Below are 27,936 nucleotides of genomic sequence, written 5' to 3'. Positions count from 1 at the left end.
GAATCAAGGCCTAAAATTTAGGACCTGCGTCAAGATTTTCGGTAGGGACAGCGTCAGACCTGACTTATGGAGAACGTCAGGGCCTGAGTGAGGCCTATCGTCAGCCCCGTAGCTGTAGACACAGTCAGGGCATGACTTAGGAGCAGCATAAACACCTTGGTTGGGTCAGCGAAAGGTCATAGTGAAAGACATGAGCAGGCCTTGAGTGAGTCACAGAATCAAGGCCTCACTTAGGGAAAGCTTCAGGGTCTGAGTTAGGCACAGCGTCAGGTCTTCACCTAAGGACGGCAACAGGCTTTCTTTTGGAAAGTATCAGGACAGTGGATAGAAAGGAGTCAGGGTAATAGCTCAGGACAGTGTCCGGATTTTAGTTATTGATTGCAGCAGGGACCATTAGGGATATATTCTGGGTGTTGGTGAGAGATACTGTGAAGGCCTTTGTTAGGTTTAATCAGGGCTTAGTTAGGGATACTATTAGGGTTTCATTTAGGATAAGATGCAGGACATGAGCTTGGGACAGAGTCAGGTTCCGGGCCAGGGATAGCGTCGCGAAATGGCCCAGGAAAAGCGTGAAGACCTTCGTTATTGAGAGCATCAGGGCCTTACTTAGGACCAGCGTCAGGGCCTAAATCAGGACCACTGCCAGGTCTTCCTATACAGACAGCGTCAGAGCATAAGGAAGGTACAGCCAAAGGGCCTAAGTGAGGCTTATCTTTAGGGCCTGAGTTCGGGACACTGTCAGGGCATGACTTAGGAGCAGCAGAAGGGCCTCTGTGGGATCAGTGTCAGGTTCTTCATTAAAGACATTATCAGGGTCTCTGTTAGGGAGAGCCTCAGGGCCTCATTTATGGACAGCATCAAGGCTTACTTTTAGTCAGTTTCAGGACCTTGGTAAGACCTGGGTCAGGATATTAACTCAGGATAATATCAGGATTTTAGATATTGGCGGCAGCTGGGCTTTAGTTAGAAACAGTGTCAGGGCCTGAGTTAGGACTAGCATTATAGCCTTTGTTAGGTATAGTCAGGGCCTTTTCTAGGGACAATGTCAGGTTCCGGGCCTTAGTGAGAAGTCGTGTCAAGGCCTTAGGCAGGATTATTCAGGGCCCTAGTTACGGAGAGTGTTAGGGTTTCATTTAGGATAAGATGCAGGACATGAGCTTGGGACAGAGTCAGGTTCCGGGCCAGGGATAGTGTCAGGAAACGACCAAGAGAAAGCGTTAAAACCTTAGTTATTGAGAGCATCGGGGCCTGACTTAGGACCAGAGTCAGGCCCTAAATCACGACCACTGCCCTGGCTTCATATAAGGACAGCATCAGAGCCTAAGTAAGGTACAGCCCAAGTGCCTAAGTGAGGCCTATCTTTAGGATCTGAGTTAGGGAAAGTGTCAGGGCATGACTTAGGAGCAGCAGAAGGGCCTCTGTGGGATCAGCCTGAGGGTCTTCATTAAAGACATTATCAGGGCCTCTGTTAGGGAGAGCCTCAGGACCTCATTTTCGGACAGCATCAAGGCTTACTTTGGGTCAGTTTCAGGACCTTGGTAAGACCTGGGTCAGGATATTAACTCAGGATAGCATCAGGACTTTAGATATTGGCGGCAGTAGGGCCTTAGTTAGAGTCAGTGTCAGGGTCTGAGTTAGGAATATCATTATGGCCTTTGTTAGGTATAGTGTCAGGGAGTGAGCTAGGAGTAGTGTCAGGGTCCGAGTTACGTGTAATGTCAGGGTCTTGGTTAGGGACAGTGTCAGCGCCTGGGTTAGCACGAGTCTCCAGGCCGTAGTTAGGGAGCGGTTCACAGCATCGGGAGTAATTTCAGCGCCTTATTTATGTTCAGCATCAGGGATGATTTAGTTAGCATAAGAGGAGCCATTCCTGCAAGAACCCTGAAGGCCAACACACAAGAATGTAAAAGTGAACCATGCACGCTGCTATGAAGGAATATTCCACAGCAGTTGAGTACACTTTGTTTAAGGTTAACAAGAGTTTAAAAATTATTGTTTTAAGAAACCAATATTCATATGATGAAAGAATTTCATCGTAAAGAATCTCTTTCCCTAAACTTGACATTAGCTAAAGTCAAGATTAGATTAAGGTCTAGGGGTAGTGTCAGTTAATGACCTAGATTTGGTGTCAAGACCTTAGTTACTTAGAGAATCAAGGCCTAAAATTTAGGACCTGCGTCAAGATTTTCGGTAGGGACAGATTCAGACCTGACTTATGGAGAACGTCAGGGCCTGAGTGAGGCCTAGCGTCAGCCCCCTAGCTGCAGACACAGTCAGGGTACGACTTAGGAGCAGCATAAACACCTTGGTTGGGTCAGCGAAAGGTCATAGTGAAAGACATGAGCAGGTCTTGAGTGAGTCACAGAATGAAGGCCTCACTTAGGGAAAGCTTCAGGGCCTGAGTTAGGCACAGTGTCAGGTCTTCACTTAAAGACACCGACAGGTTTGGGACAGTGTCAGGATCGTGCATAGAAATGTGTCAGGAAATTATCTCAGGACAGTGTCCGGATTTTAGTTATTGATTGCAACAGGTGCCATGTTAGGGACAGATTCCGGGCTTTAGTGAGAGATAGTGTCAAGGCCTTTGTTCGGATTGGTCAGGGCTTAGTTAGGGATACTATTAGGGTTTCATTTAGGATAAGATGCAGGACATGAGCTTGGGACAGAGTCAGGTTCCGGGCCAGGGATAGCGTCACGAAATGACCCAGGAAAAGCGTGAAGACCTTCGTTATTGAGAGCCTCAGGGCTTTACTTAGGACCAGCGTGAGGGCCTAAATCAGGACCACTGCCAGCGCTTCCTATACAGACAGCGTCAGAGCATAAGGAAGGTACAGCCAAAGGGCCTAAGTGAGGCTTATCTTTAGGGCCTGAGTTCGGGACACTGTCAGGGCATGACATAGGAGCAGCAGAAGGGCCTCTGTGGGATCAGCGTGAGGGTCTTCACTAAAGACATTCTCAGGGCCTCTGTTAGGGAGAGCCTCAGGGCCTCATTTATGGACAGCATCAAGGCTTACTTTGGGTCAGTTTCAGGACCTTAGTAAGACCTGGGTCAGGATATTAACTCAGGATAGTATCAGGATTTTAGATATTGGCGGCAGCTGGGCTGTAGTTAGAAACAGTGTCAGGGCCTGAGTTAGGACTAGCATTATAGCCTTTGTTAGGTATAGTGTCAGGGACTGAGCTAGGAGTTTTGTCAGGGCCTGAGCTAGGATGAGCCTCCAGGCCTCAGTTTGGGAGGGGTTCACAGCCTTGGGAGGAGTTTCCTGAATTTAACTAGGGAAAACATCAGGGATTTAGCATAATAAGAGTTAGTTCGTTAGCATAAGAGGAGGTATTCCTACAAGCACCCTGAAAGCCAACACAGGCAAATGCAGAAGTAAACCAGGCAGGCTGGTATAAAGGAATATTCCACAGAAGTTGAGTACATTTTGTTTAAGTTCAGTAAGAGTTTAAACATTATTTTTTTCAGAAAACTCTATTCAGAAGATGAAAGAATTTCATCCTAAAGAATCTCTTGAGCTAAATTTAACATTAGCAAAAGAGAAGTTTACGTTCAGGTCTAGGGCTAGTGTCAGGTAATGAATGACCTAGGTTTGGAATCAAGCCCTTAGTTACTTATAGAATCAGGGCCTAATTTAGGATCTGTGCCAGGGCTTCGGGTAGGGACAGTGTCAGAGCCTGGTATAGGGAGAAAGTGAGGGCCTGAGTGAGGCCTAGCATCAGGCCCCTAGATGCAGACACTGTCAGGGCATGACTTAGGAGCAGCATCAGGGCGTTTGTGGAGTCAGCATTCGGGTCATAGTGAAAGACATGAGCAGGGCTTGAGTGAGTCACAGAATCAAGGCCTGGGTTAAGGAAAGCTTCAGGGCCTGAGTTAGGCACAGCCTCACGTCTTCAGTTAAGGAGAGCGACAGGGCTCTCTTTGCGACAGTGTCAGAACCTTGGATAGAAATGTGTCAGCATATTAGCTCAGGATAGTGTCCGGATTTTAGTTATTGATTGCAGCAGGACCCATGTTAGGGACAGATTCCAGGCCTTAGTGAGAGATAGTGTCAAGACCTTAGTTACTGAGAGCATCAGGGCCTTCTTTAGAAGCAATGTTAGGGCTTCATGTAAAAATCGCATCCCGGACTGGCTTGGGGTGAGCGACAGGGCCTGAGTGAGGCCTAGCGTCATTCCTGTAGGTGGGGACACTGTCAGGGCGTGACACAGGAGCAGCATCAGTGCCATTGTTGGATCAGCATTATGGTCTTCGTTAAAGACATGAGCAGGCCTTCTGTTAGGGACAGCGTCACGGCTTACTTAGCGATATTTTCAGGACCTTAGTAAGAGATGGGATAGTAAATTAGCTGAGGATAGTGTGAGGACCTTAGATATTGATGGCATCAGGGCCTTAGTTAGGGACAGTGTCAGGCCTTGAGTTAGGCCTAACATCCAGGCCTTAGTTAGGGACAGTGTCACGGCATGGGGACTCAATTCAGATCCTGACATGGGCACAGCATAAGGGCTTCAGTTAGCATAAGAGGCAGGACATTAGCTAGGGACAGGGTTAGGGTAAAGTCTAGGGATTGTGTCAGCAAATGACCTCGGGATAGTGTCAAGACCTTAGTTACTGAGAACCTGAGGGCCTTATTTAGGACCAGCATCAGGGCCGGAATTGGGCAAGAAACAGGGCCTGAGTGAGGCCCAGCTTCAGGCCCCTAGCTGGAGACAGTGTCAGGGCATGACGTCGAAGCAGCATCCGGGCCTTTGTTGGGTCAGCATTCGGGTCATAGTTAAGGACATGAGCAGGGCCTGAGTGAGTCAGAGAATCGAGGCCTCCGTTAGGGAAAGCTTCAGGGCCTGAGTTAGGCACAGCCTCAGGTCTTCATTTAAGGACAGCGACAGGCCTTTCTTTGGGACTGTGTCAGGTCCGTGGATAGAAATGTGTCAGCATATTAGCTCAGGATAGTGTCCGGATTTTCATTATTGATTGCAGCAGGGCCCATGTTAGGGATAGATTCTGGGCCTTAGTGAGAGATAGGGTCAATGCCTTAATTAGGATTAGTCCGGGCCTTAGTTAGGGAGAGTATTAGGGTTTCAATTAGGATAAGATGCAGGACATTACCTTGGGAGAGAGTCATGATCCGAGCCAGGGATAGTGTCAGAAAATGACCTGGGTTGGTGTCAAGACCTTAGTTATTTAGAGAATCAGGGCCTAATTTAGGACCTGTGTCAGGGCTTCGGGTAGGGACATCGTCAGAGCCTGACTTAGGGAGAACGTCTAGGCCTGAGTGAGGCCTAGTGCCAGCCCACCTGCTGGAGACACAGTCAGGGCATGACGTAGGAACAGCATCAGGGCCTTTGTGGGGTCAGCATGCAGGTCATAGTGAAAGACATGAACAGGGCCTGTGTTAGTCACAGAATCAAGGCCTCAGTTAGGGAAAGCTTCAGGGCCTGAGTTAGGAACAGCCTCAGGTCTTCACTTAAGGACGGCAACAGGCTTTCTTTTGGAAAGTATCAGGACAGTGGCTAGAAATGTGTCAGGATATTAGCTCAGGACAGTGTCCTTTTTTTAGCTATTAATTGCAGCAGGGACCATTAGGGACAGATTCCGGGCGCTCGTGAGAGATAGTGTGAAGGCCTTTGTTAGGTTTCGTCAGGGCTTAGTTAGGGAGAGTATTAGGGTTTCATTTAGGATAAGATGCAGGACATGAGCTTGGGACAGAGTCAGGTTCCGGGCCAGGGATAGCGTCACGAAATGACCCAGGAAAAGCGTGAAGACCTTCGTTATTGAGAGCCTCAGGGCCTTACTTAGGACCAGCGTGAGGGCCTAAATCAGGACCACTGCCAGGGCTTCCTATACAGACAGCGTCAGAGCATAAGGAAGGTACAGCCAAAGGGCCTAAGTGAGGCTTATGTTTAGGGCCTGAGTTCGGGACACTGTCAGGGCATGACATAGGAGCAGCAGAAGGGCCTCTGTGGCATCAGCGTGAGGGTCTTCACTAAAGACATTATCAGGGCCTCTGTTAGGGAGAGCCTCAGGGCCTCATTTTCAGACAGCATCAAGGCTTACTTTGGGTCAGTTTCAGGACCTTGGTAAGACCTGGGTCAGGATATTAACTCAGGATAGCATCAGGACTTTAGATATTGGCGGCAGTAGGGCCTTAGTTAGAGTCAGTGTCAGGGTCTGAGTTAGGAATATCATTATGGGCTTTGTTAGGTAATAGTGTCAGGGACTGAGCTAGGAGTAGTGTCAGGGTCCGAGTTACGTGTAATGTCAGGGTCTTGGTTTGGGACAGTGTCAGGGCCTGGTTTAGCACGAGTCTCCAGGCCGTAGTTAGGGACAGGTTCAGAGCATCGGGAGTAATTTCAGCGCCTTATTTATGTTCAGCATCAGGGATGATTTAGTTAGCATAAGAGGAGCCATTCCTGCAAGAACACTGAAGGCCAACACACAAGAATGTAAAAGTAAACCATGCACGCTGCTATGAAGGAATATTCCACAGCAGTTGAGTACACTTTGTTTAAGGTTAACAAGAGTTTAAAAATTATTGTTTTAAGAAACCAATATTCATATGATGAAAGAATTTCATCGTAAAGAATCTCTTTCCCTAAACTTGACATTAGCTAAAGTCAAGATTAGATTAAGGTCTAGGGGTAGTGTCAGTTAATGACCTAGATTTGGTGTCAAGACCTTAGTTACTTAGAGAATCAAGGCCTAAAATTTAGGACCTGCGTCAAGATTTTCGGTAGGGACAGCGTCAGACCTGACTTATGGAGAACGTCAGGGCCTGAGTGAGGCCTAGCGTCAGCCCCCTAGCTGCAGACACAGTCAGGGTACGACTTAGGAGCAGCATAAACACCTTGGTTGGGTCAGCGAAAGGTCATAGTGAAAGACATGAGCAGGCCTTGAGTGAGTCACAGAATCAAGGCCTCACTTAGGGAAAGCTTCAGGGCCTGAGTTAGGCACAGTGTCAGGTCTTCACTTACAGACACCGACCGGTTTGGGACAGTGTCAGGATCGTGCATAGAAATGTGTCAGGAAATTACCTCAGGACAGTGTCCGGATTTTAGTTATTGATTGCAACAGGTGCCATGTTAGGGACAGATTCCGGGCTTTAGTGAGAGATAGTGTCAAGGCCTTTGTTCGGATTAGTCAGGGCTTAGTTAGGGATACTATTAGGGTTTCATTTAGGATAAGATGCAGGACATGAGCTTGGGACAGACTCATGATCCGAGCCAGGGATAGTGTCAGAAAATGACCTGGGTTGGTGTCAAGACCTTAGTTATTTAGAGAATCAGGGCCTAATTTAGGACCTGTGTCAGGGCTTCGGGTAGGGACAGCGTCAGAGCCTGACTTAGGGAGAACGTCTAGGCCTGAGTGAGGCCTAGTGCCAGCCCACCTGCTGGAGACACAGTCAGGGCATGACGTAGGAACAGCATCAGGGCCTTTGTGGGGTCAGCATGCAGGTCATAGTGAAAGACATGAACAGGGCCTGTGTTAGTCACAGAATCAAGGCCTCAGTTAGGGAAAGCTTCAGGGCCTGAGTTAGGAACAGCCTCAGGTCTTCACTTAAGGACGGCAACAGGCTTTCTTTTGGAAAGTATCAGAACAGTGGCTAGAAATGTGTCAGGATATTAGCTCAGGACAGTGTCCTATTTTTAGTTATTAATTGCAGCAGGGACCATTAGGGACAGATTCCGGGCGCTCGTGAGAGATAGTGTGAAGGCCTTTGTTAGGTTTATTCAGGGCTTAGTTAGGGAGAGTATTAGGGTTTCATTTAGGATAAGATGCAGGACATGAGCTTGGGACAGAGTCAGGTTCCGGGCCAGGGATAGCGTCACGAAATGACCCAGGAAAAGCGTGAAGACCTTCGTTATTGAGAGCCTCGGGGCCTTACTTAGGACCAGTGTGAGGGCCTAAATCAGGACCACTGCCAGGGCTTCCTATACAGACAGCGTCAGAGCATAAGGAAGGTACAGCCAAAGGGCCTAAGTGAGGCTTATCTTTAGGGCCTGAGTTCGGGACACTGTCAGGGCATGACTTAGGAGCAGCAGAAGGGCCTCTGTGGGATCAGCGTGAGGGTCTTCACTAAAGACATTATCAGGGCCTCTGTTAGGGAGAGCCTCAGGGCCTCATTTTCAGACAGCATCAAGGCTTACTTTGGGTCAGTTTCAGGACCTTGGTAAGACCTGGGTCAGGATATTAACTCAGGATAGTATCAGGATTTTAGATATTGGCGGCAGCTGGGCTTTAGTTAGAAACAGTGTCAGGGCCTGAGTTAGGACTAGCATTATAGCCTTTGTTAGGTATAGTCAGGGCCTTTTCTAGGGACAATGTCAGGTTCCGGGCCTTAGTGAGAAGTCGTGTCAAGGCCTTAGGCAGGATTATTCAGGGCCCTAGTTACGGAGAGTGTTAGGGTTTCATTTAGGATAAGATGCAGGACATGAGCTTGGGACAGAGTCAGGTTCCGGGCCAGGGATAGTGTCAGGAAACGACCAAGAGAAAGCGTTAAAACCTTAGTTATTGAGAGCATCGGGGCCTGACTTAGGACCAGAGTCAGGCCCTAAATCACGACCACTGCCCCTGCTTCATATAAGGACATCATCACAGCCTAAGTAAGGTACAGCCCAAGTGCCTAAGTGAGGCCTATCTTTAGGATCTGAGTTAGGGAAAGTGTCAGGGCATGACTTAGGAGCAGCAGAAGGGCCTCTGTGGGATCAGCGTGAGGGTCTTCACTAAAGACATTATCAGGGCCTCTGTTAGGGAGAGCCTCAGGGCCTCATTTTCAGACAGCATCAAGGCTTACTTTGGGTCAGTTTCAGGACCTTGGTAAGACCTGGGTCAGGATATTAACTCAGGATAGCATCAAGACTTTAGATATTGGCGGCAGCAGGGCCTTAGTTAGAGTCAGTGTCAGGGTCTGAGTTAGGAATATCATTATGGCCTTTGTCAGGTATAGTGTCAGGGAGTGAGCTAGGAGTAGTGTCAGGGTCCGAGTTACGTGTAATGTCAGGGTCTTGGTTAGGGACAGTGTCAGCGCCTGGGTTAGCACGAGTCTCCAGGCCGTAGTTAGGGAGCGGTTCACAGCATCGGGAGTAATTTCAGCGCCTTATTTATGTTCAGCATCAGGGATGATTTAGTTAGCATAAGAGGAGCCATTCCTGCAAGAACCCTGAAGGCCAACACACAAGAATGTAAAAGTGAACCATGCACGCTGCTATGAAGGAATATTCCACAGCAGTTGAGTACACTTTGTTTAAGGTTAACAAGAGTTTAAAAATTATTGTTTTAAGAAACCAATATTCATATGATGAAAGAATTTCATCGTAAAGAATCTCTTTCCCTAAACTTGACATTAGCTAAAGTCAAGATTAGATTAAGGTCTAGGGGTAGTGTCAGTTAATGACCTGGATTTGGTGTCAAGACCTTAGTTACTTAGAGAATCAAGGCCTAAAATTTAGGACCTGCGTCAAGATTTTCGGTAGGGACAGATTCAGACCTGACTTATGGAGAACGTCAAGGCCTGAGTGAGGCCTAGCGTCAGCCTCCTAGCTGCAGACACAGTCAGGGTACGACTTAGGAGCAGCATAAACACCTTGGTTGGGTCAGCGAAAGGTCATAGTGAAAGACATGAGCAGGCCTTGAGTGAGTCACAGAATCAAGGCCTCCGTTAGGGAAAGCTTCAGGGCCTGAGTTAGGCACAGTGTCAGGTCTTCACTTAAAGACACCGACCGGTTTGGGACAGTGTCAGGATCGTGCATAGAAATGTGTCAGGAAATTATCTCAGGACAGTGTCCGGATTTTAGTTATTGATTGCAACAGGTGCCATGTTAGGGACAGATTCCGGGCTTTAGTGAGAGATAGTGTCAAGGCCTTTGTTCGGATTGGTCAGGGCTTAGTTAGGGATACTATTAGGGTTTCATTTAGGATAAGATGCAGGACATGAGCTTGGGACAGAGTCAGGTTCCGGGCCAGGGATAGCGTCACGAAATGACCCAGGAAAAGCGTGAAGACCTTCGTTATTGAGAGCCTCAGGGCCTTACTTAGGACCAGCGTGAGGGCCTAAATCAGGACCACTGCCAGGGCTTCCTATACAGACAGCGTCAGAGCATAAGGAAGGTACAGCCAAAGGGCCTAAGTGAGGCTTATCTTTAGGGCCTGAGTTCGGGACACTGTCAGGGCATGACTTAGGAGCAGCAGAAGGGCCTCTCTGGGATCAGCGTCAGGTTCTTCATTAAAGACATTATCAGGGCCTCTGTTAGGGAGAGCCTCAGGGCCTCATTTATGGACAGCATCAAGGCTTACTTTGGGTCAGTTTCAGGACCTTGGTAAGACCTGGGTCAGGATATTAACTCAGGATAGTATCAGGATTTTAGATATTGGCGGCAGCTGGGCTTTAGTTAGAAACAGTGTCAGGGCCTGAGTTAGGACTAGCATTATAGCCTTTGTTAGGTATAGTCAGGGCCTTTTCTAGGGACAATGTCAGGTTCCGGGCCTTAGTGAGAAGTCGTGTCAAGGCCTTAGGCAGGATTATTCAGGGCCCTAGTTACGGAGAGTGTTAGGGTTTCATTTAGGATAAGATGCAGGACATGAGCTTGGGACAGAGTCAGGTTCCGGGCCAGGGATAGTGTCAGGAAACGACCAAGAGAAAGCGTTAAAACCTTAGTTATTGAGAGCATCGGGGCCTGACTTAGGACCAGAGTCAGGCCCTAAATCACGACCACTGCCCCTGCTTCATATAAGGACAGCATCAGAGCCTAAGTAAGGTACAGCCCAAGTGCCTAAGTGAGGCCTATCTTTAGGATCTGAGTTAGGGAAAGTGTCAGGGCATGACTTAGGAGCAGCAGAAGGGCCTCTGTGGGATCAGCGTGAGGGTCTTCACTAAAGACATTATCAGGGCCTCTGTTAGGGAGAGCCTCAGGGCCTCATTTTCAGACAGCAGCAAGGCTTACTTTGGGTCAGTTTCAGGACCTTGGTAAGACCTGGGTCAGGATATTAACTCAGGATAGCATCAGGACTTTAGATATTGGCGGCAGTAGGGCCTTAGTTAGAGTCAGTGTCAGGGTCTGAGTTAGGAATATCATTATGGGCTTTGTTAGGTAATAGTGTCAGGGACTGAGCTAGGAGTAGTGTCAGGGTCCGAGTTACGTGTAATGTCAGGGTCTTGGTTTGGGACAGTGTCAGGGCCTGGTTTAGCACGAGTCTCCAGGCCGTAGTTAGGGACAGGTTCAGAGCATCGGGAGTAATTTCAGCGCCTTATTTATGTTCAGCATCAGGGATGATTTAGTTAGCATAAGAGGAGCCATTCCTGCAAGAACACTGAAGGCCAACACACAAGAATGTAAAAGTAAACCATGCACGCTGCTATGAAGGAATATTCCACAGCAGTTGAGTACACTTTGTTTAAGGTTAACAAGAGTTTAAAAATTATTGTTTTAAGAAACCAATATTCATATGATGAAAGAATTTCATCGTAAAGAATCTCTTTCCCTAAACTTGACATTAGCTAAAGTCAAGATTAGATTAAGGTCTAGGGGTAGTGTCAGTTAATGACCTAGATTTGGTGTCAAGACCTTAGTTACTTAGAGAATCAAGGCCTAAAATTTAGGACCTGCGTCAAGATTTTCGGTAGGGACAGCGTCAGACCTGACTTATGGAGAACGTCAGGGCCTGAGTGAGGCCTAGCGTCAGCCCCCTAGCTGCAGACACAGTCAGGGTACGACTTAGGAGCAGCATAAACACCTTGGTTGGGTCAGCGAAAGGTCATAGTGAAAGACATGAGCAGGCCTTGAGTGAGTCACAGAATCAAGGCCTCACTTAGGGAAAGCTTCAGGGCCTGAGTTAGGCACAGTGTCAGGTCTTCACTTACAGACACCGACCGGTTTGGGACAGTGTCAGGATCGTGCATAGAAATGTGTCAGGAAATTACCTCAGGACAGTGTCCGGATTTTAGTTATTGATTGCAACAGGTGCCATGTTAGGGACAGATTCCGGGCTTTAGTGAGAGATAGTGTCAAGGCCTTTGTTCGGATTAGTCAGGGCTTAGTTAGGGATACTATTAGGGTTTCATTTAGGATAAGATGCAGGACATGAGCTTGGGACAGACTCATGATCCGAGCCAGGGATAGTGTCAGAAAATGACCTGGGTTGGTGTCAAGACCTTAGTTATTTAGAGAATCAGGGCCTAATTTAGGACCTGTGTCAGGGCTTCGGGTAGGGACAGCGTCAGAGCCTGACTTAGGGAGAACGTCTAGGCCTGAGTGAGGCCTAGTGCCAGCCCACCTGCTGGAGACACAGTCAGGGCATGACGTAGGAACAGCATCAGGGCCTTTGTGGGGTCAGCATGCAGGTCATAGTGAAAGACATGAACAGGGCCTGTGTTAGTCACAGAATCAAGGCCTCAGTTAGGGAAAGCTTCAGGGCCTGAGTTAGGAACAGCCTCAGGTCTTCACTTAAGGACGGCAACAGGCTTTCTTTTGGAAAGTATCAGAACAGTGGATAGAAATGAGTCAGGATATTAGCTCAGGACAGTGTCTGGGTTTTAGTTATTGATTGCAACAGGTCCCATGTTAGGGAGAGATTCCGGGCTTTAGTGAGAGATAGTGTCAAGGCCTTTGTTCGGATTAGTCAGGGCTTAGTTAGGGATACTATTAGGGTTTCATTTAGGATAAGATGCAGGACATGAGCTTGGGACAGAGTCAGGTTCCAGGCCAGGGATAGCGTCACGAAATGACCCAGGAAAAGCATGAAGACCGTCGTTATTGAGAGCCTCAGGGCCTTACTTAGGACCAGCGTGAGGGTCTAAATCAGGACCACTGCCAGGGCTTCCTATACAGACAGCGTCAGAGCATAAGGAAGGTACAGCCAAAGGGCCTAAGTGAGGCTTATCTTTAGGGCCTGAGTTCGGGACACTGTCAGGGCATGACTTAGGAGCAGCAGAAGGGCCTCTGTGGCATCAGCGTGAGGGTCTTCACTAAAGACATTATCAGGGCCTCTGTTAGGGAGAGCCTCAGGGCCTCATTTTCAGACAGCATCAAGGCTTACTTTGGGTCAGTTTCAGGACCTTAGTAAGACCTGGGTCAGGATATTAACTCAGGATAATATCAGGATTTTAGATATTGGCGGCAGCTGGGCTTTAGTTAGAAACAGTGTCAGGGCCTGAGTTAGGACTAGCATTATAGCCTTTGTTAGGTATAGTCAGGGCCTTTTCTAGGGACAATGTCAGGTTCCGGGCCTTAGTGAGAAGTCGTGTCAAGGCCTTAGGCAGGATTATTCAGGGCCCTAGTTACGGAGAGTGTTAGGGTTTCATTTAGGATAAGATGCAGGACATGAGCTTGGGACAGAGTCAGGTTCCGGGCCAGGGATAGTGTCAGGAAACGACCAAGAGAAAGCGTTAAAACCTTAGTTATTGAGAGCATCGGGGCCTGACTTAGGACCAGAGTCAGGCCCTAAATCACGACCACTGCCCTGGCTTCATATAAGGACAGCATCAGAGCCTAAGTAAGGTACAGCCCAAGTGCCTAAGTGAGGCCTATCTTTAGGATCTGAGTTAGGGAAAGTGTCAGGGCATGACTTAGGAGCAGCAGAAGGGCCTCTGTGGGATCAGCCTGAGGGTCTTCATTAAAGACATTATCAGGGCCTCTGTTAGGGAGAGCCTCAGGACCTCATTTTCGGACAGCATCAAGGCTTACTTTGGGTCAGTTTCAGGTCCTTGGTAAGACCTGGGTCAGGATATTAACTCAGGATAGTATCAGGACTTTAGATATTGGCGGCAGTAGGGCCTTAGTTAGAGTCAGTGTCAGGGTCTGAGTTAGGAATATCATTATGGCCTTTGTCAGGTATAGTGTCAGGGAGTGAGCTAGGAGTAGTGTCAGGGTCCGAGTTACGTGTAATGTCAGGGTCTTGGTTAGGGACAGTGTCAGCGCCTGGGTTAGCACGAGTCTCCAGGCCGTAGTTAGGGAGCGGTTCACAGCATCGGAAGTAATTTCAGCGCCTTATTTATGTTCAGCATCAGGGAGGATTTAGTTAGCATAAGAGGAGCCATTCCTGCAAGAACCCTGAAGGCCAACACACAAGAATGTAAAAGTGAACCATGCACGCTGCTATGAAGGAATATTCCACAGCAGTTGAGTACACTTTGTTTAAGGTTAACAAGAGTTTAAAAATTATTGTTTTAAGAAACCAATATTCATATGATGAAAGAATTTCATCGTAAAGAATCTCTTTCCCTAAACTTGACATTAGCTAAAGTCAAGATTAGATTAAGGTCTAGGGGTAGTGTCAGTTAATGACCTGGATTTGGTGTCAAGACCTTAGTTACTTAGAGAATCAAGGCCTAAAATTTAGGACCTGCGTCAAGATTTTCGGTAGGGACAGATTCAGACCTGACTTATGGAGAACGTCAAGGCCTGAGTGAGGCCTAGCGTCAGCCCCCTAGCTGCAGACACAGTCAGGGTACGACTTAGGAGCAGCATAAACACCTTGGTTGGATCAGCGAAAGGTCATAGTGAAAGACATGAGCAGGCCTTGAGTGAGTCACAGAATCAAGGCCTCACTTAGGGAAAGCTTCAGGGCCTGAGTTAGGCACAGCATCATGTCTTCATTTAATTACACCGACCGGTTTGGGACAGTGTCAGGATCCTGCATAGAAATGTGTCAGGAAATTACCTCAGGACAGTTTCCGGATTTTAGTTATTGATTGCAACAGGTCCCATGTTAGGGACAGATTCTGGGCTTTAGTGAGAGATAGTATCAAGGCCTTTGTTCGGATTAGTCAGGGCTTAGTTAGGGAGAGTATTAGGGTTTCATTTAGGATAAGATGCAGGACATGAGCTTGGGACAGAGTCAGGTTCCGGGCCAGGGATAGCGTCACGAAATGACCCAGGAATATCGTGAAGACCTTCTTTATTGAGAGCCTCAGGGCCTTACTTTGGACCAGCGTGAGGGCCTAAATCAGGACCACTGCCAGGGCTTCCTATACAGACAGCGTCAGAGCATAAGGAAGGTACAGCCACAGGGCCTAAGTGAGGCTTATGTTTAGGGCCTGAGTTCGGGACACTGTCAGGGCATGACTTAGGAGCAGCAGAAGGGCCTCTGTGGGATCAGCGTGAGGGTCTTCACTAAAGACATTATCAGGGCCTCTGTTAGGGAGAGCCTCAGGGCCTCATTTTCAGACAGCATCAAGGCTTACTTTGGGTCAGTTTCAGGACCTTGGTAAGACCTGGGTCAGGATATTAACTCAGGATAGCATCAGGACTTTAGATATTGGCGGCAGTAGGGCCTTAATTAGAGTCAGTGTCAGGGTCTGAGTTAGGAATATCATTATGGGCTTTGTTAGTTACAGTGTCAGGGACTGAGCTAGGAGTAGTGTCAGGGTCCGAGTTACGTGTAATGTCAGGGTCTTGGTTTGGGACAGTGTCAGGGCCTGGTTTAGCACGAGTCTCCAGGCCGTAGTTAGGGACAGGTTCAGAGCATCGGGAGTAATTTCAGCGCCTTATTTATGTTCAGCATCAGGGATGATTTAGTTAGCATAAGAGGAGCCATTCCTGCAAGAACCCTGAAGGCCAACACACAAGAATGTAAAAGTGAACCATGCACGCTGCTATGAAGGAATATTCCACAGCAGTTGAGTACACTTTGTTTAAGGTTAACAAGAGTTTAAAAATTATTTTTTTTACGAAACCAATATTAATATGATGAAAGAATTTCGTCATAAAGAATCTGTTTCTCTAAACTTGACATTAGCTAAAGTCAAGATTGGATTAAGGTCTAGGGGTAGTGTCAGTTAATGACCTAGATTTAGTGTCAAGACCTTACTTACTTAGAGAATCAAGGCCTAAAATTTAGGACCTGCGTCAAGATTTTCGGTAGGGACAGCGTCAGACCTGACTTATGGAGAACGTCAGGGCCTGAGTGAGGCCTATCGTCAGCCCCGTAGCTGTAGACACAGTCAGGGCATGACTTAGGAGCAGCATAAACACCTTGGTTGGGTCAGCGAAAGGTCATAGTGAAAGACATGAGCAGGCCTTGAGTGAGTCACAGAATCAAGGCCTCACTTAGGGAAAGCTTCAGGGCCTGAGTTAGGCACAGCGTCAGGTCTTCACCTAAGGACGGCAACAGGCTTTCTTTTGGAAAGTATCAGGACAGTGGATAGAAAGGAGTCAGGGTAATAGCTCAGGACAGTGTCCGGATTTTAGTTATTGATTGCAGCAGGGACCATTAGGGATATATTCTGGGTGTTGGTGAGAGATACTGTGAAGGCCTTTGTTAGGTTTAATCAGGGCTTAGTTAGGGATACTATTAGGGTTTCATTTAGGATAAGATGCAGGACATGAGCTTGGGACAGAGTCAGGTTCCGGGCCAGGGATAGCGTCGCGAAATGGCCCAGGAAAAGCGTGAAGACCTTCGTTATTGAGAGCATCAGGGCCTTACTTAGGACCAGCGTCAGGGCCTAAATCAGGACCACTGCCAGGTCTTCCTATACAGACAGCGTCAGAGCATAAGGAAGGTACAGCCAAAGGGCCTAAGTGAGGCTTATCTTTAGGGCCTGAGTTCGGGACACTGTCAGGGCATGACTTAGGAGCAGCAGAAGGGCCTCTGTGGGATCAGTGTCAGGTTCTTCATTAAAGACATTATCAGGGTCTCTGTTAGGGAGAGCCTCAGGGCCTCATTTATGGACAGCATCAAGGCTTACTTTTAGTCAGTTTCAGGACCTTGGTAAGACCTGGGTCAGGATATTAACTCAGGATAATATCAGGATTTTAGATATTGGCGGCAGCTGGGCTTTAGTTAGAAACAGTGTCAGGGCCTGAGTTAGGACTAGCATTATAGCCTTTGTTAGGTATAGTCAGGGCCTTTTCTAGGGACAATGTCAGGTTCCGGGCCTTAGTGAGAAGTCGTGTCAAGGCCTTAGGCAGGATTATTCAGGGCCCTAGTTACGGAGAGTGTTAGGGTTTCATTTAGGATAAGATGCAGGACATGAGCTTGGGACAGAGTCAGGTTCCGGGCCAGGGATAGTGTCAGGAAACGACCAAGAGAAAGCGTTAAAACCTTAGTTATTGAGAGCATCGGGGCCTGACTTAGGACCAGAGTCAGGCCCTAAATCACGACCACTGCCCTGGCTTCATATAAGGACAGCATCAGAGCCTAAGTAAGGTACAGCCCAAGTGCCTAAGTGAGGCCTATCTTTAGGATCTGAGTTAGGGAAAGTGTCAGGGCATGACTTAGGAGCAGCAGAAGGGCCTCTGTGGGATCAGCCTGAGGGTCTTCATTAAAGACATTATCAGGGCCTCTGTTAGGGAGAGCCTCAGGACCTCATTTTCGGACAGCATCAAGGCTTACTTTGGGTCAGTTTCAGGACCTTGGTAAGACCTGGGTCAGGATATTAACTCAGGATAGCATCAGGACTTTAGATATTGGCGGCAGTAGGGCCTTAGTTAGAGTCAGTGTCAGGGTCTGAGTTAGGAATATCATTATGGCCTTTGTTAGGTATAGTGTCAGGGAGTGAGCTAGGAGTAGTGTCAGGGTCCGAGTTACGTGTAATGTCAGGGTCTTGGTTAGGGACAGTGTCAGCGCCTGGGTTAGCACGAGTCTCCAGGCCGTAGTTAGGGAGCGGTTCACAGCATCGGGAGTAATTTCAGCGCCTTATTTATGTTCAGCATCAGGGATGATTTAGTTAGCATAAGAGGAGCCATTCCTGCAAGAACCCTGAAGGCCAACACACAAGAATGTAAAAGTGAACCATGCACGCTGCTATGAAGGAATATTCCACAGCAGTTGAGTACACTTTGTTTAAGGTTAACAAGAGTTTAAAAATTATTGTTTTAAGAAACCAATATTCATATGATGAAAGAATTTCATCGTAAAGAATCTCTTTCCCTAAACTTGACATTAGCTAAAGTCAAGATTAGATTAAGGTCTAGGGGTAGTGTCAGTTAATGACCTAGATTTGGTGTCAAGACCTTAGTTACTTAGAGAATCAAGGCCTAAAATTTAGGACCTGCGTCAAGATTTTCGGTAGGGACAGATTCAGACCTGACTTATGGAGAACGTCAGGGCCTGAGTGAGGCCTAGCGTCAGCCCCCTAGCTGCAGACACAGTCAGGGTACGACTTAGGAGCAGCATAAACACCTTGGTTGGGTCAGCGAAAGGTCATAGTGAAAGACATGAGCAGGTCTTGAGTGAGTCACAGAATCAAGGCCTCACTTAGGGAAAGCTTCAGGGCCTGAGTTAGGCACAGTGTCAGGTCTTCACTTAAAGACACCGACAGGTTTGGGACAGTGTCAGGATCGTGCATAGAAATGTGTCAGGAAATTATCTCAGGACAGTGTCCGGATTTTAGTTATTGATTGCAACAGGTGCCATGTTAGGGACAGATTCCGGGCTTTAGTGAGAGATAGTGTCAAGGCCTTTGTTCGGATTGGTCAGGGCTTAGTTAGGGATACTATTAGGGTTTCATTTAGGATAAGATGCAGGACATGAGCTTGGGACAGAGTCAGGTTCCGGGCCAGGGATAGCGTCACGAAATGACCCAGGAAAAGCGTGAAGACCTTCGTTATTGAGAGCCTCAGGGCTTTACTTAGGACCAGCGTGAGGGCCTAAATCAGGACCACTGCCAGCGCTTCCTATACAGACAGCGTCAGAGCATAAGGAAGGTACAGCCAAAGGGCCTAAGTGAGGCTTATCTTTAGGGCCTGAGTTCGGGACACTGTCAGGGCATGACATAGGAGCAGCAGAAGGGCCTCTGTGGGATCAGCGTGAGGGTCTTCACTAAAGACATTCTCAGGGCCTCTGTTAGGGAGAGCCTCAGGGCCTCATTTATGGACAGCATCAAGGCTTACTTTGGGTCAGTTTCAGGACCTTAGTAAGACCTGGGTCAGGATATTAACTCAGGATAGTATCAGGATTTTAGATATTGGCGGCAGCTGGGCTGTAGTTAGAAACAGTGTCAGGGCCTGAGTTAGGACTAGCATTATAGCCTTTGTTAGGTATAGTGTCAGGGACTGAGCTAGGAGTTTTGTCAGGGCCTGAGCTAGGATGAGCCTCCAGGCCTCAGTTTGGGAGGGGTTCACAGCCTTGGGAGGAGTTTCCTGAATTTAACTAGGGAAAACATCAGGGATTTAGCATAATAAGAGTTAGTTCGTTAGCATAAGAGGAGGTATTCCTACAAGCACCCTGAAAGCCAACACAGGCAAATGCAGAAGTAAACCAGGCAGGCTGGTATAAAGGAATATTCCACAGAAGTTGAGTACATTTTGTTTAAGTTCAGTAAGAGTTTAAACATTATTTTTTTCAGAAAACTCTATTCAGAAGATGAAAGAATTTCATCCTAAAGAATCTCTTGAGCTAAATTTAACATTAGCAAAAGAGAAGTTTACGTTCAGGTCTAGGGCTAGTGTCAGGTAATGAATGACCTAGGTTTGGAATCAAGCCCTTAGTTACTTATAGAATCAGGGCCTAATTTAGGATCTGTGCCAGGGCTTCGGGTAGGGACAGTGTCAGAGCCTGGTATAGGGAGAAAGTGAGGGCCTGAGTGAGGCCTAGCATCAGGCCCCTAGATGCAGACACTGTCAGGGCATGACTTAGGAGCAGCATCAGGGCGTTTGTGGAGTCAGCATTCGGGTCATAGTGAAAGACATGAGCAGGGCTTGAGTGAGTCACAGAATCAAGGCCTGGGTTAAGGAAAGCTTCAGGGCCTGAGTTAGGCACAGCCTCACGTCTTCAGTTAAGGAGAGCGACAGGGCTCTCTTTGCGACAGTGTCAGAACCTTGGATAGAAATGTGTCAGCATATTAGCTCAGGATAGTGTCCGGATTTTAGTTATTGATTGCAGCAGGACCCATGTTAGGGACAGATTCCAGGCCTTAGTGAGAGATAGTGTCAAGACCTTAGTTACTGAGAGCATCAGGGCCTTCTTTAGAAGCAATGTTAGGGCTTCATGTAAAAATCGCATCCCGGACTGGCTTGGGGTGAGCGACAGGGCCTGAGTGAGGCCTAGCGTCATTCCTGTAGGTGGGGACACTGTCAGGGCGTGACACAGGAGCAGCATCAGTGCCATTGTTGGATCAGCATTATGGTCTTCGTTAAAGACATGAGCAGGCCTTCTGTTAGGGACAGCGTCACGGCTTACTTAGCGATATTTTCAGGACCTTAGTAAGAGATGGGATAGTAAATTAGCTGAGGATAGTGTGAGGACCTTAGATATTGATGGCATCAGGGCCTTAGTTAGGGACAGTGTCAGGCCTTGAGTTAGGCCTAACATCCAGGCCTTAGTTAGGGACAGTGTCACGGCATGGGGACTCAATTCAGATCCTGACATGGGCACAGCATAAGGGCTTCAGTTAGCATAAGAGGCAGGACATTAGCTAGGGACAGGGTTAGGGTAAAGTCTAGGGATTGTGTCAGCAAATGACCTCGGGATAGTGTCAAGACCTTAGTTACTGAGAACCTGAGGGCCTTATTTAGGACCAGCATCAGGGCCGGAATTGGGCAAGAAACAGGGCCTGAGTGAGGCCCAGCTTCAGGCCCCTAGCTGGAGACAGTGTCAGGGCATGACGTCGAAGCAGCATCCGGGCCTTTGTTGGGTCAGCATTCGGGTCATAGTTAAGGACATGAGCAGGGCCTGAGTGCGTCAGAGAATCGAGGCCTCCGTTAGGGAAAGCTTCAGGGCCTGAGTTAGGCACAGCCTCAGGTCTTCATTTAAGGACAGCGACAGGCCTTTCTTTGGGACTGTGTCAGGTCCGTGGATAGAAATGTGTCAGCATATTAGCTCAGGATAGTGTCCGGATTTTCATTATTGATTGCAGCAGGGCCCATGTTAGGGATAGATTCTGGGCCTTAGTGAGAGATAGGGTCAATGCCTTAATTAGGATTAGTCCGGGCCTTAGTTAGGGAGAGTATTAGGGTTTCAATTAGGATAAGATGCAGGACATTACCTTGGGAGAGAGTCATGATCCGAGCCAGGGATAGTGTCAGAAAATGACCTGGGTTGGTGTCAAGACCTTAGTTATTTAGAGAATCAGGGCCTAATTTAGGACCTGTGTCAGGGCTTCGGGTAGGGACATCGTCAGAGCCTGACTTAGGGAGAACGTCTAGGCCTGAGTGAGGCCTAGTGCCAGCCCACCTGCTGGAGACACAGTCAGGGCATGACGTAGGAACAGCATCAGGGCCTTTGTGGGGTCAGCATGCAGGTCATAGTGAAAGACATGAACAGGGCCTGTGTTAGTCACAGAATCAAGGCCTCAGTTAGGGAAAGCTTCAGGGCCTGAGTTAGGAACAGCCTCAGGTCTTCACTTAAGGACGGCAACAGGCTTTCTTTTGGAAAGTATCAGGACAGTGGCTAGAAATGTGTCAGGATATTAGCTCAGGACAGTGTCCTTTTTTTAGCTATTAATTGCAGCAGGGACCATTAGGGACAGATTCCGGGCGCTCGTGAGAGATAGTGTGAAGGCCTTTGTTAGGTTTCGTCAGGGCTTAGTTAGGGAGAGTATTAGGGTTTCATTTAGGATAAGATGCAGGACATGAGCTTGGGACAGAGTCAGGTTCCGGGCCAGGGATAGCGTCACGAAATGACCCAGGAAAAGCGTGAAGACCTTCGTTATTGAGAGCCTCAGGGCCTTACTTAGGACCAGCGTGAGGGCCTAAATCAGGACCACTGCCAGGGCTTCCTATACAGACAGCGTCAGAGCATAAGGAAGGTACAGCCAAAGGGCCTAAGTGAGGCTTATGTTTAGGGCCTGAGTTCGGGACACTGTCAGGGCATGACATAGGAGCAGCAGAAGGGCCTCTGTGGCATCAGCGTGAGGGTCTTCACTAAAGACATTATCAGGGCCTCTGTTAGGGAGAGCCTCAGGGCCTCATTTTCAGACAGCATCAAGGCTTACTTTGGGTCAGTTTCAGGACCTTGGTAAGACCTGGGTCAGGATATTAACTCAGGATAGCATCAGGACTTTAGATATTGGCGGCAGTAGGGCCTTAGTTAGAGTCAGTGTCAGGGTCTGAGTTAGGAATATCATTATGGGCTTTGTTAGGTAATAGTGTCAGGGACTGAGCTAGGAGTAGTGTCAGGGTCCGAGTTACGTGTAATGTCAGGGTCTTGGTTTGGGACAGTGTCAGGGCCTGGTTTAGCACGAGTCTCCAGGCCGTAGTTAGGGACAGGTTCAGAGCATCGGGAGTAATTTCAGCGCCTTATTTATGTTCAGCATCAGGGATGATTTAGTTAGCATAAGAGGAGCCATTCCTGCAAGAACACTGAAGGCCAACACACAAGAATGTAAAAGTAAACCATGCACGCTGCTATGAAGGAATATTCCACAGCAGTTGAGTACACTTTGTTTAAGGTTAACAAGAGTTTAAAAATTATTGTTTTAAGAAACCAATATTCATATGATGAAAGAATTTCATCGTAAAGAATCTCTTTCCCTAAACTTGACATTAGCTAAAGTCAAGATTAGATTAAGGTCTAGGGGTAGTGTCAGTTAATGACCTAGATTTGGTGTCAAGACCTTAGTTACTTAGAGAATCAAGGCCTAAAATTTAGGACCTGCGTCAAGATTTTCGGTAGGGACAGCGTCAGACCTGACTTATGGAGAACGTCAGGGCCTGAGTGAGGCCTAGCGTCAGCCCCCTAGCTGCAGACACAGTCAGGGTACGACTTAGGAGCAGCATAAACACCTTGGTTGGGTCAGCGAAAGGTCATAGTGAAAGACATGAGCAGGCCTTGAGTGAGTCACAGAATCAAGGCCTCACTTAGGGAAAGCTTCAGGGCCTGAGTTAGGCACAGTGTCAGGTCTTCACTTACAGACACCGACCGGTTTGGGACAGTGTCAGGATCGTGCATAGAAATGTGTCAGGAAATTACCTCAGGACAGTGTCCGGATTTTAGTTATTGATTGCAACAGGTGCCATGTTAGGGACAGATTCCGGGCTTTAGTGAGAGATAGTGTCAAGGCCTTTGTTCGGATTAGTCAGGGCTTAGTTAGGGATACTATTAGGGTTTCATTTAGGATAAGATGCAGGACATGAGCTTGGGACAGACTCATGATCCGAGCCAGGGATAGTGTCAGAAAATGACCTGGGTTGGTGTCAAGACCTTAGTTATTTAGAGAATCAGGGCCTAATTTAGGACCTGTGTCAGGGCTTCGGGTAGGGACAGCGTCAGAGCCTGACTTAGGGAGAACGTCTAGGCCTGAGTGAGGCCTAGTGCCAGCCCACCTGCTGGAGACACAGTCAGGGCATGACGTAGGAACAGCATCAGGGCCTTTGTGGGGTCAGCATGCAGGTCATAGTGAAAGACATGAACAGGGCCTGTGTTAGTCACAGAATCAAGGCCTCAGTTAGGGAAAGCTTCAGGGCCTGAGTTAGGAACAGCCTCAGGTCTTCACTTAAGGACGGCAACAGGCTTTCTTTTGGAAAGTATCAGAACAGTGGCTAGAAATGTGTCAGGATATTAGCTCAGGACAGTGTCCTATTTTTAGTTATTAATTGCAGCAGGGACCATTAGGGACAGATTCCGGGCGCTCGTGAGAGATAGTGTGAAGGCCTTTGTTAGGTTTATTCAGGGCTTAGTTAGGGAGAGTATTAGGGTTTCATTTAGGATAAGATGCAGGACATGAGCTTGGGACAGAGTCAGGTTCCGGGCCAGGGATAGCGTCACGAAATGACCCAGGAAAACCGTGAAGACCTTCGTTATTGAGAGCCTCGGGGCCTTACTTAGGACCAGTGTGAGGGCCTAAATCAGGACCACTGCCAGGGCTTCCTATACAGACAGCGTCAGAGCATAAGGAAGGTACAGCCAAAGGGCCTAAGTGAGGCTTATCTTTAGGGCCTGAGTTCGGGACACTGTCAGGGCATGACTTAGGAGCAGCAGAAGGGCCTCTGTGGGATCAGCGTGAGGGTCTTCACTAAAGACATTATCAGGGCCTCTGTTAGGGAGAGCCTCAGGGCCTCATTTTCAGACAGCATCAAGGCTTACTTTGGGTCAGTTTCAGGACCTTGGTAAGACCTGGGTCAGGATATTAACTCAGGATAGTATCAGGATTTTAGATATTGGCGGCAGCTGGGCTTTAGTTAGAAACAGTGTCAGGGCCTGAGTTAGGACTAGCATTATAGCCTTTGTTAGGTATAGTCAGGGCCTTTTCTAGGGACAATGTCAGGTTCCGGGCCTTAGTGAGAAGTCGTGTCAAGGCCTTAGGCAGGATTATTCAGGGCCCTAGTTACGGAGAGTGTTAGGGTTTCATTTAGGATAAGATGCAGGACATGAGCTTGGGACAGAGTCAGGTTCCGGGCCAGGGATAGTGTCAGGAAACGACCAAGAGAAAGCGTTAAAACCTTAGTTATTGAGAGCATCGGGGCCTGACTTAGGACCAGAGTCAGGCCCTAAATCACGACCACTGCCCCTGCTTCATATAAGGACATCATCACAGCCTAAGTAAGGTACAGCCCAAGTGCCTAAGTGAGGCCTATCTTTAGGATCTGAGTTAGGGAAAGTGTCAGGGCATGACTTAGGAGCAGCAGAAGGGCCTCTGTGGGATCAGCGTGAGGGTCTTCACTAAAGACATTATCAGGGCCTCTGTTAGGGAGAGCCTCAGGGCCTCATTTTCAGACAGCATCAAGGCTTACTTTGGGTCAGTTTCAGGACCTTGGTAAGACCTGGGTCAGGATATTAACTCAGGATAGCATCAAGACTTTAGATATTGGCGGCAGCAGGGCCTTAGTTAGAGTCAGTGTCAGGGTCTGAGTTAGGAATATCATTATGGCCTTTGTCAGGTATAGTGTCAGGGAGTGAGCTAGGAGTAGTGTCAGGGTCCGAGTTACGTGTAATGTCAGGGTCTTGGTTAGGGACAGTGTCAGCGCCTGGGTTAGCACGAGTCTCCAGGCCGTAGTTAGGGAGCGGTTCACAGCATCGGGAGTAATTTCAGCGCCTTATTTATGTTCAGCATCAGGGATGATTTAGTTAGCATAAGAGGAGCCATTCCTGCAAGAACCCTGAAGGCCAACACACAAGAATGTAAAAGTGAACCATGCACGCTGCTATGAAGGAATATTCCACAGCAGTTGAGTACACTTTGTTTAAGGTTAACAAGAGTTTAAAAATTATTGTTTTAAGAAACCAATATTCATATGATGAAAGAATTTCATCGTAAAGAATCTCTTTCCCTAAACTTGACATTAGCTAAAGTCAAGATTAGATTAAGGTCTAGGGGTAGTGTCAGTTAATGACCTGGATTTGGTGTCAAGACCTTAGTTACTTAGAGAATCAAGGCCTAAAATTTAGGACCTGCGTCAAGATTTTCGGTAGGGACAGATTCAGACCTGACTTATGGAGAACGTCAAGGCCTGAGTGAGGCCTAGCGTCAGCCTCCTAGCTGCAGACACAGTCAGGGTACGACTTAGGAGCAGCATAAACACCTTGGTTGGGTCAGCGAAAGGTCATAGTGAAAGACATGAGCAGGCCTTGAGTGAGTCACAGAATCAAGGCCTCCGTTAGGGAAAGCTTCAGGGCCTGAGTTAGGCACAGTGTCAGGTCTTCACTTAAAGACACCGACCGGTTTGGGACAGTGTCAGGATCGTGCATAGAAATGTGTCAGGAAATTATCTCAGGACAGTGTCCGGATTTTAGTTATTGATTGCAACAGGTGCCATGTTAGGGACAGATTCCGGGCTTTAGTGAGAGATAGTGTCAAGGCCTTTGTTCGGATTGGTCAGGGCTTAGTTAGGGATACTATTAGGGTTTCATTTAGGATAAGATGCAGGACATGAGCTTGGGACAGAGTCAGGTTCCGGGCCAGGGATAGCGTCACGAAATGACCCAGGAAAAGCGTGAAGACCTTCGTTATTGAGAGCCTCAGGGCCTTACTTAGGACCAGCGTGAGGGCCTAAATCAGGACCACTGCCAGGGCTTCCTATACAGACAGCGTCAGAGCATAAGGAAGGTACAGCCAAAGGGCCTAAGTGAGGCTTATCTTTAGGGCCTGAGTTCGGGACACTGTCAGGGCATGACTTAGGAGCAGCAGAAGGGCCTCTCTGGGATCAGCGTCAGGTTCTTCATTAAAGACATTATCAGGGCCTCTGTTAGGGAGAGCCTCAGGGCCTCATTTATGGACAGCATCAAGGCTTACTTTGGGTCAGTTTCAGGACCTTGGTAAGACCTGGGTCAGGATATTAACTCAGGATAGTATCAGGATTTTAGATATTGGCGGCAGCTGGGCTGTAGTTAGAAACAGTGTCAGGGCCTGAGTTAGGACTAGCATTATAGCCTTTGTTAGGTATAGTGTCAGGGACTGAGCTAGGAGTTGTGTCAGGGCCTGAGCTAGGATGAGCCTCCAGGCCTCAGTTTGGGAGGGGTTCACAGCCTTGGGAGGAGTTTCCTGAATTTAATTAGGGAAAACATCAGGGATTTAGCATAATAAGAGTTAGTTCGTTAGCATAAGAGGAGGTATTCCTACAAGCACCCTGAAAGCCAACACAGGCAAATGCAGAAGTAAACCAGGCAGGCTGGTATAAAGGAATATTCCACAGAAGTTGAGTACATTTTGTTTAAGTTCAGTAAGAGTTTAAACATTATTTTTTTCAGAAAACTCTATTCAGAAGATGAAAGAATTTCATCCTAAAGAATCTCTTTAGCTAAATTTAACATTAGCAAAAGAGAAGTTTACGTTCAGGTCTAGGGCTAGTGTCAGGTAATGACCTAGGTTTGGAATCAAGCCCTTAGTTACTTATAGAATCAGGGCCTAATTTAGGATCTGTGCCAGGGCTTCGGGTAGGGACAGTGTCAGAGCCTGGTATAGGGAGAAAGTGAGGGCCTGAGTGAGGCCTAGCATCAGGCCCCTAGATGCAGACACTGTCAGGGCATGACTTAGGAGCAGCATCAGGGCGTTTGTGGAGTCAGCATTCGGGTCATAGTGAAAGACATGAGCAGGGCTTGAGTGAGTCACAGAATCAAGGCCTGGGTTAAGGAAAGCTTCGGGGCCTGAGTTAGGCACAGCCTCACGTCTTCAGTTAAGGAGAGCGACAGGGCTCTCTTTGGGACAGTGTCAGAACCTTGGATAGAAATGTGTCAGCATATTAGCTCAGGATAGTGTCCGGATTTTAGTTATTGATTGCAGCAGGACCCATGTTAGGGACAGATTCCAGGCCTTAGTGAGAGATAGTGTCACGACCTTAGTTACTGAGAGCATCAGGGCCTTCTTTAGAAGCAATGTTAGGGCTTCATGTAAAAATCGCATCCCGGACTGGCTTGGGGTGAGCGACAGGGCCTGAGTGAGGCCTAGCGTCATTCCTGTAGGTGGGGACACTGTCAGGGCGTGACACAGGAGCAGCATCAGTGCCGTTGTTGGATCAGCATTATGGTCTTCGTTAAAGACATGAGCAGGCCTTCTGTTAGGGACAGCGTCACGGCTTACTTAGCGATATTTTCAGGACCTTAGTAAGAGATGGGATAGTAAATTAGCTGAGGATAGTGTGAGGACTTTAGATATTGATGGCATCAGGGCCTTAGTTAGGGACAGTGTCAGGCCTTGAGTTAGGCCTAACATCCAGGCCTTAGTTAGGGACAGTGTCACGGCATGGGGACTCAATTCAGGTCCTGACATGGGCACAGCATAAGGGCTTCAGTTAGCATAAGAGGCAGGACATTAGCTAGGGACAGGGTTAGGGTAAAGTCTAGGGATTGTGTCAGCAAATGACCTCGGGATAGTGTCAAGACCTTAGTTACTGAGAACCTGAGGGCCTTATTTAGGACCAGCATCAGGACCGGACTTAGGGCAAGAAACAGGGCCTGAGTGAGGCCCCTAGCTGGAGACAGTGTCAGGGCATGACGTCGAAGCAGCATCCGGGCCTTGGTTGGGTCAGCATTCGGGTCATAGTTAAGGACATGAGCAGGGCCTGAGTGCGTCAGAGAATCGAGGCCTCCGTTAGGGAAAGCTTCAGGGCCTGAGTTAGGCACAGCCTCAG

This window comes from Kogia breviceps, chromosome X (assembly GCF_026419965.1).
Source record: "Kogia breviceps isolate mKogBre1 chromosome X, mKogBre1 haplotype 1, whole genome shotgun sequence".
Taxonomy (NCBI): domain Eukaryota; kingdom Metazoa; phylum Chordata; class Mammalia; order Artiodactyla; family Physeteridae; genus Kogia; species Kogia breviceps.
The sequence above is the reverse complement of the archived record's forward strand: the minus strand, read 5'-3'. Positions refer to the sequence as shown.